The sequence below is a fragment of the Hevea brasiliensis genome, chromosome 13 (genome assembly GCF_030052815.1).
Source record: "Hevea brasiliensis isolate MT/VB/25A 57/8 chromosome 13, ASM3005281v1, whole genome shotgun sequence".
Lineage (NCBI taxonomy): Eukaryota > Viridiplantae > Streptophyta > Magnoliopsida > Malpighiales > Euphorbiaceae > Hevea > Hevea brasiliensis.
Window position 1 is genome coordinate 53,948,330 of NC_079505.1, and position 15,135 is coordinate 53,963,464.

Below are 15,135 nucleotides of genomic sequence, written 5' to 3' on the forward strand. Positions count from 1 at the left end.
TCCTATGGCATTAGAATGCCAAGAAAATATTTAGAAAAATTTTTCAATCTGCAGACAATAATTTTGACCCGTTAAGCCAAACGGAGGGCATTTTGGTCATTTCGCCTTCAGAGGCAATTTTTGGCCGACTTGTCCAGTTGAGTAAATAATTATTATGACATAAAATGTGAATAAATATTGCTAAAAATTAAATTGAAAATAAGTAGAGAAGAAAAGAATAGAAAATGAGATAAAAGGCCCATTTATGACATATTATGATGTCATTTAAAAGCTCCCTCCAATCACAATTAAATAACCATGTAATTAACTAATAAAAGAGAGAAATAAAGACCAAAGAAATTAAAAAGAAAACAGCCATCTTCTTCTTCCCCAAACCCGTCGAAATTCATGCCCTATACCAAACCTCCATTAACACTTCAACAAGCTCCCTTTCTCTCTTTGTTTCACCATAAACCCTAGACACCTTTCATTAAAACTTGTCCATACCTCTTGGGAAAGTGTTTGGCAGCCTAGAAAAGGAAAGAAAGTGAAGTTTGAGCTTGGAAAATTATGCCCTACAAGAGGTTAGTTCTTATTTATGTATATATTTCTTTTATTCCATGTTAGGGACTTGAAATTAGTATGAAATTGTAAATTAAATGGGCTAAAACTCATGTGTATGTATACCATGGAATTCGACAGCCCTAAGGAAGGAATGATTTTGATTGTCTTGATGGACTTAGAGTGGACTAGAGATGATGTTTAAGGCATATATATACATGGATAATGAATTACTGTGCTAACTAGGGTATCTTGTGTGAATTGAAATGGGAAGCTAGGGTTTTGGGAGTAAAACTTGGACTTGGCTTATGAAATGGTGAGTGAACATTCTAATGGTCAATTAGTGACCATTTGAGGTAAGTTGACCATAATTTGAAGTGAATTATGGCATTGTAAACAGATTTGGTAGGCTGCCTAGGGTAACCAGCAGGGTGGCTGTGAGTCCAGCCCACTTGGACAGCCATAACTTTGGCTGTGTAAGTTCAATTGGTGTTTGGCCAATTGCACATGAAACTAGACATATAATGGCACAATTTTTCTGAAGAAACCACGCCCAAAAGACCAAAGCAAGTGGACCAAAAGTTGGCCCCAATCCGGATACCCTGCATTCAGAGTCTGCAGAATGACCAAATGAACAGTAACTGTTCATTTGGCCATAACTCACTGTAGAATGGTCAAATTGACCTGAAATTTTACAGCAACAAGATAAGATATAGACAAACAACTTTCATGAAGAAACCTACCCTAAAATATGACCAGAACCTATCCAACAAGGCAGTGGCATTCACTATTCATGGTACTATAGATTTGGTAAATTCTGCAGTTTTCCAATCCGGCCAGCTGTGGTTTTTGGACCATATCTGGAGCTACAAAACTCCAAATGGAGTGATTCAAAAAAGGAAATTTAACTAGACAAAATAAAGAACAACTTTCATGTTTACCATTTCCTCAAATTTCCACTGTAACAGTCCTTAATGGAACAGTAAATCTATGGCACAAAAACTGAAAATTCTGCCCCTTAGTGCTAAGTTTGGAAATGGATTTGGTGATTAATTCCAACAAGTTTTAAATGCAAAATGTGGTACATTGGGAGTGTTAAAATCAATGCACCTATTTTCTATCCAAAAGTCAACATTTTTGTTGACTAATAAAATGAATAGTGACACCAAAACTTGAAATTCAAAAATTGAAGAATTTAAAAGTATCAAATGCCCTGGTATACCTAACTAGATTGGTTTGGATAGTTTGGCATGCCAATAGGGTTCGATTAGCGATCGCACATGGCATTATGCCATTCAGTGATTTTATGGCTTTTAGCCATTTTGATATTGTATTGAGATTTGGCCTCGTGCCTAATATTGTTCTGACTTGTTAGTACTCATTTGCACACGGAGATGCACATGTGACCGATGGTGTGACGGCGAGGTACTAGATACCCGGTGCGGTTTACCGTTTATCGATCCGATCATTCAGTATAGGTTACTTGGGCAACCAAATGAATGAAAGTGGACAAAGTTAACGAAATAAATGGATATATAAATACAAAACAAATAAGACATATACATTCAATACATATTTCTTTTCTGCTATTTCCTGTTGTTTTATTATTGCACCACTAAGCATTATTGCTTAGCGCGTTGCTTTTGCCACGCGTGAGGTTCCGGAGAGATGCGATCGTGAGCCCAGAGACCGCAGACGGGTGAGTCCATCCCGACTCTGCATAGTGTCCGTGTCACCTCACCATCCACAGTGCATTGGTAGGACACTAGGTCTCATTTTGATATTTTGTAACTAATTTTTATTTTCTCATATGTATTTGAACTTATGTAATGTATTTTGATGTTCATGTAAATAATGAAAATTGTGGTTATGAATGTAAAATTTGAGTATTTATTTATTTCTTGTATATGAGCATCATGAGAATGAATGTTTGAGTAATGGAAAGGTTGTTGAAAATTATATTGAGGCTTTGTTGATAAAATGGAGTTGGGATTGTTTGGAAATGAGTTTGGAAGTTTTTTTCACAGGTTTCGAAGAACGGTTTTCTCCATTTATAGCCGGTACTCCGCTGGATTTTCTATAAAATTTTCGGAACCCCAAATAAATTATAATTTCAATAGAGTGTGCCGGTACACCGTGTGGCATTGCTTACTCAGATATACTGTACACGGGTAAGGGGTGTCACATTTAGTGGTATCAGAGCACGGTTTAGGCATTTCTGGGCCTAAATTGAGTCCATACCATGCATTGCATTTGTAAGAGTCGAGGTGACACTAATGCAGATCTGTTTGTCTTTCTTATTTTGAATAGGATATGGACCCTTCATCTCAGAGGGCAGTTGAGGAGGAAGTGGAGAGTCATGCTCCACTGCGGCCAGTGAGGCTGGGGTATGGGAGAACTGCTCACTTGACTCAAGTAGAGCCTGCTCAGCCTCCACAGGCCATGTTCCATCAAATGGCCGAATTCTTTAGACAAATGGCCGGGGTAATGCCAGCACCACCACCACCACCTCCACAACCGAAATCACATTTGGAAAAACTGAGAAAGTTTGGAGCAGTGGACTTCTATGGCAAGAGAGAAGATGATTACATTGCGTAGAAAATTGGTTGACAGAGCAGTGAGTTTTAAAACAACTCCACTGCACTCTAGAGCAAAATCTAGAAGCTGCTGTATCTCTGCTGCAAGACGATGCATATGAGTGGTGGGATACTGTGTCCAGTGAAGTACAGCCAAGAATAGTGACTTGGGACTTCTTTCTCTCCGAATTTAAGAAGAAATATGTGGGTAGTGTATACCTGGAAGAGAGAAGAAGAGAGTTCATGTCTGAGGCGAGACAGTGTCGATGGTGAGTATGAGAAGGAATTCGTCAGATTAAGCCGCTATGGAAGGGAGATAGTCCCTAATGAGGCCGAGAGGTGCAAGAGATTTGAAGAGGGATTAAATGACAATATAAAGATCATGATCACTGCCTTGGGAATTACAGACTTCACCAAGTTAGTGGAAGCTGCAATAAAAGTTGAAAAAGTAAGAATCAGTGAGCAGACTAGAAGAGAGAGACAGCAGAAGAGGGGCCCAGGTCAGTCTAGTTCAGCTCCTGCATTTGGGAAGAAGTTCAAGGGTCCGCCTGCACAGAGTTCAGGTCAGCCACAAGGTCAGAGTCAATCTCAGGGGCCCAGGCCACAGTTTACCCCTAGGAGAGGTCAGTCCACACCATCAGTGGGCAGCTCTCCAGGGATGGGGTTCAGGGGACCAGCCCCAGCATCTTCTGCATGTCCACACTGCCTGAAGTGGCACAAGGGGGAGTGTTGGAGAGTGACTGGTGCCTGTTTAAGGTGTGGGTCAACAGAGCATCAGTTGAAGAACTGTCCAAGTAGAACCACTACAGCTGCTCCAACACAAGCAGACAGACCTGCTCCTGCACCACAAAGGGGTAGAAAGTCTGGAAAATCTGACGCAGTGGGACCATCTCAGAGGCCTGCATCTGAGCCAGCAGAGAGGTCAGATAACAGACCACCTGCCAGAGCTTATGCCTTGAGAGCTCAGGAGGAGCAAGATGCCCCGGATGTCATCAGGGGTACGTTCTCCCTCTACAATACATCTGTGCATGCATTGGTGGATCCAGGATCCACTCATTCATACATCTGCATCAACCTACCCGTAGAAAGGGGGATACTAGTAGGGGAGAGTGACCAAGACATTCTGGTCACTAATCCATTGGGCCACAGTGTAGTGGTGAACAAAGTGTACAAGGGTTGCCCGTTAAAGATTCAGGGGTATGAATTCTTGGCAGACCTGATTAAGTTGCCCTTCCACGAGTTTGACGTGATTTTGGGAATGGACTGGTTGTCACGTCATCAGGCAATAGTTGATTGCAAATTGAAGAGAATTTCTCTGAAAACTTCTGAGGGTAATGAGATCACTGTTGTGGGTGAAAGGACAGATTTCCTGTCCAATGTTATCTCAGCCATAGCTGCAAGAAAACTGATGAGAAAAGGCTGTGAAGCCTACCTAGCACATGTGGTGGATACTAAGCAGGCTAAGCCAAACCTGAGTGATATACCCACAGTAAGAGACTTCCCAGAGGTATTTCCTGAAGAATTGCACAGTTTGCCACCGAAAGGAAGTTGAATTTGCTATTGAGACAACTGCACAAAGACCCATTTCCATTGCTCCTTATAGGATGGCACCCATCTGAATTGAGGGAGTTGAAAACTTCGGTTGCAAGAGTTGCTTGATAAGGGGTTCATACGCCCGATGTGTCACCATGGGGAGCTCTGTCTTTGTTGTGAAAAAGAAGGATGGGACTTTGAGGCTTTGCATTGATTACCGTGATTGAATAAAGTGTGATGAAGAACAAATATCCGTTGCCTAGAATTGATGATCTGTTTGATCAGTTGAAGGGAGCAGGAGTATTTTCTAAAATTGATCTCAGATCAGGGTATCATCAGTTGAGGGTGAAGGATGCAGATGTGCCAAAGACTGCATTCAGGACCCGATATGGGCATTATGAGTTCTTAGTGATGCCCTTTGGCCTAACAAATGCACCAGCGGCATTTATGGACCTTATGAACTGTATCTTCCATCCACACTTAGATCGGTTCATAGTGGTCTTTATTGATGATATTTTGGTGTATTCCAAGACCAGGGAAGAACATGATGAGCATTTGAGGATTGTTCTGCAAACCCTGAGAGAAAAAAAGCTGTATGCTAAGTTGTCCAAGTGTGACTTTTGGTTGAATGAGATTGCATTCCTTGGACACATAGTGTCAGCTGATGGGATTAGGGTGGATCCCAAGAAAATAGAAGCAGTGATAGAATGGAAGCCTCCCAGGAATACAACTGAGGTCAGAAGTTTCTTGGGGCTAGTTGGGTATTACAGGAGATTTGTGAAGGGATTTTCCTTAATAGCTGCTCCAATGACCAAGTTGTTACACAAGAATGTCAGATTTGACTGGAATGACAAGTGTCAGACTAGTTTTGAGAAGTTGAAGGCTATGTTGATAGAGGCACCAGTGTTAACACAGCCAGTGTCAGGAAAGGACTTTGTGGTCTACAGTGATGCCTCACATAATGGGTTAGGGTGTGTATTGATGCAAGAAGGGAAGGTGGTCGCTTATGCTTCCAGGCAGCTAAGGCCACATGAACAGAATTACCCTACCCATGATTTAGAGCTTGCAGCAATTATCTTCGCACTGAAAATATGGAGGCATTACTTGTATGGTGAAAAGTGCTACATTTACACGGACCACAAGAGTCTGAAATACTTGCCAACCCAGAAGGAGCTCAACCTTAGACAGAGGCGATGGATTGAGTTCCTGAAGGACTATGATTGTGTAATTAACTACCATCCTGAGAAGACAAATGTAGTTGCTGATACTTTGAGTAGAAAATCAATGACAGCTTTGAGATCATTGAATGCCCATCTATCTTTCGTTCGAGATGGAGCTATTTTGGCTGAGTTGCAAGTGAGGCCAAACACTCATTCTGACAGATTTTAGATGGGCAAAAGGCAGATGAAAAGTTAATGGCTATTATGAGCAAAATCTCAGAGGGAAAAGCAACTGACTATGAGGTGAAAGCAGATGGGTGTCTGTACTACAAAGGAAGACTGTGTGTACCAGATGATGGGGAATTGAAGGCCAGTATTTTGAAAGAGGCACATACCAGTGTTTATGCTATGCACCCAGGGAGTACAAAGATGTATCATGATCTGAAGCTTCAATATTGGTGGCCTGGTATGAAGAAGGACATAGCTAACTATGTGACTAAATGCTTGACATGTCAGCAAGTCAAGGCAGAACATCAAGTTCCATCGGGTTTGCTACAGCCTATACGCATACCTGAATGGAAATGGGATCGGGTCACCATGGATTTTGTAAGTGGTCTACCTCTCACCCAGAAGAAACATGATGCAGTATGGGTGATAGTGGATAGATTGACGAAGTCAGCACACTTTCTGCCAGTTAGGACTGACTACTCACTGGAGAAGTTAGCAGAATTATATATCAGTGAGATAGTTAGACTGCATGGAATTCCACTTTCCATCATATCTAATCGAGACCCAAGGTTTATATCGAGATTTTGGAAGAAGTTGCATGAATCCTTGGGTACACAACTCCACTTCAGCACAGCTTTCCATCCTTAGACGGATGGGCAATCCTAAAGAGTAATCCAGGTCCTTGAGGATATGCTGAGGAGTTGTGTCATTGAATTTGAGGGAAGTTGGGATAGATACCTCCCACTGGCAGAATTTGCATACAACAATAGCTACCAAGCTAGCATCGAAATGGCCCCATATGAAGCACTATATGGGAGAAAATGTAGAACTACAGTGTGCTGGACTGAATTGGGCGAAGACAAACTGGTAGGGCCAGACCTGGTGAAACAGACTGAAGAGAAAGTAAAACTAATCAAAGCCAATTTGAAGGTTGCCTCAGACAGACAGAAATCTTATGCCGACCTGAAGAGAAAAGAAATAGAATATGCGGTTGGCGACAAAGTGTTCCTCAAGGTGTCATCGTGGAAGAAGGTATTGAGGTTTGGAAGAAAAGGTAAGTTGAGCCCTAGGTTCATTGGCCCATATGAAGTCATTGAACATGTGGGTCCAGTGGCCTATAGGCTAGCTTTACCACCAGAGCTGGACAAGATCCACAATGTGTTCCACGTGTCCATACTCAGAAGATACCGCTCAGATCCTTCACATGTCATCTCCAGGGAAGAAATTGAAATACAACCGGATATGACATATGAAGAAGAACCTCTACAGATTCTGGCTCGGGAAGTAAAAGAATTGAGGAATAAGCAGATTCCACTGGTGAAAGTGCTTTGGAGGCACCACAACACCGAGGAGGCAACTTGGGAAAGTGAAGAGACGATGAGGCAACAGTTCCCTCAACTGTTTGCATCAGGTAAATTTCGAGGACGAAATTTAAATTAGAGGGGAAGAGTTGTAACACCCTCCCATTAGCCACTCGTACATTCTCTTGCAGGTGACCAATGTCGGTCCGGACAGCTAGAACGTCCGGAAAAATATTTAAACTAAAGTCAGGAACCATAATTAACTCAAATATTAATAAGAAAAATTTAGGAAAAATTTTAGAAATAAAATACAACCAAGTCAAATGAGCCGGTGCCCAAGCGATGGGTAACCAGAGGGAAGTTGCGGTTCTCGCAACTAGGAGCCCTAGACCCGGGGAAAAATTCATAAAATAATTTTTGGGACTCCAGAGAAGGGTCATTGAGGTTCCTATGGCATTAGAATGCCAAGAAAATATTTAGAAAAATTTTTCAATCGGTACAGACAATTTTGACCCGTTAAGCCAAACGGAGGGCATTTTGGTCATTTCGCCTTCAGAGGCAATTTTTGGCCGACTTGTCCAGTTGAGTAAATAATTATTATGACATAAAATGTGAATAAATATTGCTAAAAATTAAATTGAAAATAAGTAGAGAAGAAAAGAATAGAAAATGAGATAAAAGGCCCATTTATGACATATTATGATGTCATTTAAAAGCTCCCTCCAATCACAATTAAACAACCATGTAATTAACTAATAAAAGAGAGAAATAAAGACCAAAGAAATTAAAAAGCAAACATCCATCTTCTTCTTCCCCAAACCAGCCGAAATTCATGCCCTAGACCAAACCTCCATTAACACTTCAACAAGCTCCCTTTCTCTCTTTGTTTCACCATAAACCCTAGACACCTTTCATTAAAACTTGTCCATACCTCTTGGGAAAGTGTTTGGCAGCCTAGAAAAGGAAAGAAAGTGAAGTTTGAGGTTGGAAAATTATGCCCTACAAGAGGTTAGTGCTTATTTATGTATATATTTCTTTTATTCCATGTTAGGGACTTGAAATTAGTATGAAATTGTAAATTAAATGGGCTAAAACTCATGTGTATGTATACCATGGAATTCGATAGCCCTAAGGAAGGAATGATTTTGATTGTCTTGATGGACTTAGAGTAGACTAGAGATGATGTTTAAGGCATATATATACATGGATAATGAATTAGTGTGCTAACTAGGGTATCTTGTGTGAATTGAAATGGGAAGCTAGGGTTTTGGGAGTAAAACTTGGACTTGGCTTATGAAATGGTGAGTGAACATTCTAATGGTCAATTAGTGACCATTTGAGGTAAGTTGACCATAATTTGAAGTGAATTATGGCATTGCAAGCAGATTTGGTAGGCTGCCTAGGGTAACCAGCAGGGTGGCTGTGAGTCCAGCCCACTTGGACAGCCATAACTTTGGCTGTGTAAGTTCAATTGGTGTTTGGCCAATTGCACATGAAACTAGACATATAATGGTACAATTTTTCTGAAGAAACCATGCCCAAAAGACCAAAGCGAGTGGACCAAAAGTTGGCCCCAATCCGGATACCCTGCATTCAGAGTCTGCAGAATGACCAAATGAACAGTAACTGTTCATTTGTCCATAACTCACTGTATAATGGTCAAATTTACCTGAAATTTTTACAGCAACAAGATAAGATATAGACAAACAACTTTCATGAAGAAACCTACCCTAAATTATGACCAGAACCTATCCAACAAGGCAGTGGCATTCACTGTTCATGGTACTGTAGATTTGGTAAATTCTGCAGTTTTCCAATCCGGCCAGCTGTGGTTTTTGGACCATATCTGGAGCTACAAAACTCCAAATGGAGTGATTCAAAAAAGGAAATTTAACTAGACAAAATAAGGAACAACTTTCATGTTTACCATTTCCTCAAATTTCCACTGTAACAGTCCCTAATGGAACAGTAAATCTATGGCACAAAAACTGAAAATTCTGCCCCTTAGTGCTAAGTTTGGAAATGGATTTGGTGATTAATTCCAACAAGTTTTAAATGCAAAATGTGGTACATTGGGAGTGTTAAAACCAATGCACCTATTTTCTATCCAAAAGTCAACATTTTTGTTGACTAATAAAATGAATAGTGACACCAAAACTTGAAATTCAAAAATTGAAGAATTTAAAAGTATCAAATGCCCTGGTATACCTAACTAGATTGGTTTGGATAGTTTGGCATGCCAATAGGGTTCGATTAGCGATCGCACATGGCATTATGCCATTCAGTGATTTTATGGCTTTTAGCCATTTTGATATTGTGTTGAGACTTGGCCTCGTGCCTAATATTGTTTCTGACTTGTTAGTATTACTGCTGCACGGGAGATGCACATGTGACCGATGGTGTGACGGCCCGAGGTACTAGATACCCAGTGCCAGTTTACCCGTTTATCCAGTCCAGTCGTTCAGTATAGGTTACTTGGGCAACCAAATGAATGAAAGTGGACAAAGTTAACGAAATAAATGGATATATAAATACAAAACAAATAAGACATATACATTCAATACATATTTCTTTTCTGCTATTTCCTGTTGTTTTATTATTGCACCACTAAGCATTATTGCTTAGCGCGTTGCTTTTGCCATGCGTAGGTTCTGGAGATACTGATCGTGAGCCCAGTAGACCGCAGACTGGGTGAGTCCATCCTGCAGCTCTGCATAGTGTCCGTGTCACCTCACCATCCACAGTGCATTGGTAGGACACTAGGTCTCATTTTGATATTTTGTAACTAATTTTTATTTTCTCATATGTATTTGAACTTATGTAATGTATTTTGATGTTCATGTAAATAATGAAAATTGTGGTTATAAATGTAAAATTTGAGTATTTATTTATTGCTTGTATATGAGCATCATGAGAATGAATGTTTGAGTAATGGAAAGGTTGTTGAAAATTATATTGAGGCTTTGTTGATAAAATGGAGTTGGGATTGTTTGGAAATGAGTTTGGAAGTGTTTTTCACAGGTTCCGAAGAACGGTTTTCTCCATTTATAGCCGGTACTCTGCCGGATTTTATATAAAATTTTCGGAACCCCAAATAAATTATAATTTCAATAAATGACTTAAATAAATAATATTCCACAAGTTATATACAAAACTATGATAAAAATTAATTAAGGTAAAATAGAGTGTGCCGGTACACCGTGTGGCATTGCTTACTTGGATATACTGTACACGGGTAAGGGGTGTCACACATGAGATTACACATAAGCTTGCCAAATGTTTTTTAATTATGTAAGATGATTAAAATCAAGATTAAATATAGGTTTGACACTTGGCACAATGTGATTGGGTCACTTAAACTTAGAGCTAATCAAAGGGTGACATGTGGCAAGGGTTTAATGTGCTAACCTAGCTATTTAAGTGTTGTTATGAAAAGAAAAAGCAACCAGCAGCCACTCCTCTCCTTTGTCACGCCACTTTGAGGCTTTTCATCTATTCTTCTTCATCTCTCATCAATTCAAAGAGATTAGCCATCAATCTCTTGAATTAAGAACGCTAGAAATTGTTTCTAGTTTCCTGTTTACATCTCTAATCTCTTAAAAGGCAGAACTTGAATTTCTAATTAATAGAAAAAGCTTTAGAAGCTGTTCAAGGGCTGCCATAGGTGTTCTTGGTGTGGACAAGCTAGAGGGACAACATCTGGTGTCCTGAAGATGAATCTTAAAGGCGCAGACACGCTGCAGTGCATCAAGAGGTTAGTGTAATCATTCTTGATTTAATCTAGGGTTCTAAAATTAATCTGATTAATTTTAAAATCTTAAATGGCAAATACAGATCCAAAAACATATTGAAAGAGTTTTAATATGTTGTTTATCATTGAAATCAAATAGATAAAAATAAATCTTGCATGATGCATGTGACCCTAGGTGAAAATTTTTGAATTCAATGGTATAAACTTGTGTTTTTTACGGTTCCGTTCCTTCAGATCCACACTATCACCTCTAATACTTTCTTGCCCTATGTGATACATTCAAGATGAATGGTGTTTCTGAGGATGCCATAAGACTTAAAGCACTCTCATTCTCTCTTAGAGATAAAGCAAGAAAGTGGTTGCTATCTCAACTAGCAGGATCATTCGCCAACTGGTAGACCTTTCACAAACCATTTTAGCAAGATACTTCCCAGTTGCGAAGACTACTAAATTGAGAATAGAACTGAACATATTCAAATAAAGGGACATTGTCACTTTATAATGCATGGGAAAGTTACAAAAACCTTCAGAGAGTGTGCCCACACCATGGCATTCAGAATTGGCTCCTAATTTAGAACTTCTACAATGGTTTATATAATCAACAAGGAGCACAGTAGATTCGGCAGCTAGTGGAGACCTGATGAAGAAGACAACCATAGAAACTCTTAAACTTCTGAAGAGAGTTGCATATTATAACTACGAGTGGTCAAATGAGAAAGGAGACATAAGGAGAATAGTAGGAGTGTTAGAACTTAATGCTCTTAGCATGATTAATGCACAATTTGATCAGCTCATAAAGAGGCTTAACAGAATGCAAGCCAACATAATTGGAACCAATATTGGTACCTGTGAACATTGTAGAAGAGGACACCTAAGCTCAGAATGTAAAAACGATAGTGAGTTATCCACAGAACAGATGACTATGTGAATAATAATGGGAACTTTAATCAAAGGGCAGCCAACAATCCTTATTCCAACACTTACAACCCTGGATGGATGAACCACTAAAATTTCTCATGATCAAACTCACAGAATCAACAGAATCAGCCAATAAATAGATAGCAAGGATATAGACTAGTACCATCAGGCTTTCAGAACAGAGGTCAGAACATGATTCAACCATCACTACCTTCTCAACCTTAATAGCCAGAACCAAAGTTAATTGTGGAATCCATGATGGAAAGTTTCTTATCAACTCAGCAATAACAAAATGAGATGATTAAACAACTGACTTCCAAAATGGACCAATTGGCTGCACACAACAAAATGCTTGAGAACCAGATAGCTTAGTAAACCAGTTCTTCAAGTAAGGCCATTAGTAAATTACCTAGTCAATCGAAGATCAACCTAAAGGAGCAATACGAGAGAGTTACCTTAAGGAGTGGTAGAATGCTTGAGGACCAAAGGCCAAAACCAAAAGAGAAAGCAATAGAAGAGGCCTCCAGTGAAACTGACACTCAAGCAAAGGAAAATGACACACAAGTAGACATAAGCAAAGAGTAGAAGGAGGAAAAGAAGGAAGAGAAAAAGGAGCTATCTAAGCCTCATTAACCACCATTACCTTTTCCTCAAAAATTCCAGATGGCCAAATTAGACAAGCATTTTAGGAAATTTTAGAAGTTTTACAGAAACTCTATATCAACATTCCCTTCATAGATGCTCTATCTCAGATGCTATCATCTGCTAAGTTTTTAAAGGAGATACTTTTAAACAAGGGGAAGCTTAATGACTATATAGTAGCTCTTATAGTGGAATGCAGTGTAATTTTACTAAACAAACTACCTCCAAAGTTAAAAGATCTTGGAAGCTTCTTAATACTTGTCTAATTAGCAACATGAATACAAGGCCCTTTGTGACTTGGGAGCTAGTTTTAGTCGATGCCCCTGTCTATTTGCCAAAAGCTGAATGTTGGAGAACTCAAACCGATAATTTCATTAAAACTAACGAACAAATCTATCAAGTACTCAATACGAATTCTAGAGAACATCCCTATAAAGGTCAGCAAATTTTTTATACTAGTCGACTTTGTTGTTTTGGAAATGGAGGAGGATATTCAAATTCCCATAATCTTGGAAAGACCTTTCTTAGCAACTATCGAAGCTATCATAGATGTTAAAAATGGGCAATTGACTCTCAAAGTGGGAGAAGATGAAATGGAATTGAACTTGTTTTAAGCCATGAAACAAAATCCATACATGGATGATATAATTGATGAGATAGTTGAAGAGGAGTTCAATAAGAGATATCCAGAAAACCTTCTAGAAGTTTGTATTATGCACAGTGGTACTATAAAAGATGAAAATAAGGAAATTGCAGCAATTGCACAATCATTAAAAGCTAGCCCACCATTATCATTGGCTCAAGCACTTGAAATGGAGGAGTTAAAGCAAACTTTAGCCAGGTCAACACCAAATGGCAAGGAGACAGCATAACAAGTAGAAGTCAAGCCTTTTCCTTCCACTCTCAAGCATGCATTTCTTAGCTCAAACTCCACTTATCCTTTAATAATCAATGCTAGTCTAACAGAACAAGAGGAAGAAAAATTATTGAGGGAATTAAGAACCCATAGGAAAAATATTGGGTATAAAATAAAGGACTTAAAAGGGATTAGTCCTTCCATTTGTATGCATAGGATACTTATGGAAGAAAATAGTAGACCTACCATAAAGTACCAGAGGAGACTTAACCCAAATATGAAAGAAGTGGTAAGGAAAGAAATCTTCAAACTATTAGATGTAGGAGTAATTTACCCTATTTTTGATAGTAAATAGGTTAGTCCAATATATGTAGTACCTAAGAAAGGTGGGATAACTATAATGAAAAATGAAAATAATGAGTTAATTCCTATAAAGACTGTCACCGGTTAGTGAATATACATTGACTATAGAAAGCTGAATAGTGCCACCCAGAAAGACCATTTCCCTCTGCCGTTTAGTGACCAAATGCTTGAGAGACTAGCTAAGCATTCACACTTCTGTTACCTAGATGGGTACTATGGATTTTTCCAAATCCCAATTCACCTAGAAGACTAGGAAAAGACCACTTTTTCATGCCCCTATGGTACTTTTGCATATCAGAGAATGCCTTTTGATCTATGTAATGTCCTCGCTACTTTTTAAAGATGCCTGATGGCTATTTTCTCTGATTTCATTGAAAATATAATGGAAGTATTTATGGCTGATTTCTCTTCTGTCTATGGAACTACTTTTGATGAATGTCTGACTAATCTTTCTGAAGTGTTACAAAGATGTGAGAAATCAAACTTAGTACTGATTAGGAGAAATACCACTTCATCGTAAGAGAAGGCATAGTTCGTAGTCACTTAGTTTCAGAAAGAGGCATAGACGTGGACAAAGCAAAGATTGAAATCATAAAGAAGATGCCACCTCCAACATTAGTCAAAAGAGTGTGAAGCTTTTTGGGACATGTAAAATTCTATAAAAGATTCATTAAAATTTTCTCCAAAATAGCTAAGCCATTGACAAACTTGTTAAATCAATATGTGCCCTTTGATTTTGATGAAAATTGCCTTGCTTCTTTTTGTGGGATAAAGGAAGCACTAATCTCAATGCCAATAACGCAACCTCCAAACTAGAAGTTACCCTTTGAGATCATGTGTGATGTAAATGACTATACAGTAGGAGCAGTTCTTAGGCAAAGAAAAGACAATAAGGTACATGCTATCTACTATGCTAGCAAGACGCTTGATGACTCATAGATCAACTATGCTACTGCATAAAAGAAATTTCTAGCTATTGTATTTGTGATTGACAAATTTAGATACTACCTAGTTGGATTAAAAGTCATTGTATATACAGACCATACAGCTCTTTGGTATCTCTTGAACAAGAAAGAGGCAAAACCAAGGATATTCAAGTGGATACTTCTCCTATAGAAATTTGACTTGAAAATTAAAGACAAAAAGGAATTGAAAATGTAGTAGCCAATCATCTCTTTAGGCTGAAGTAAGAAGAAAGGGGAGACATGGTTAAAGATTCACCAATGAATGACTCCTTTCTAGATGAACACCTCTTATCCATAACTCA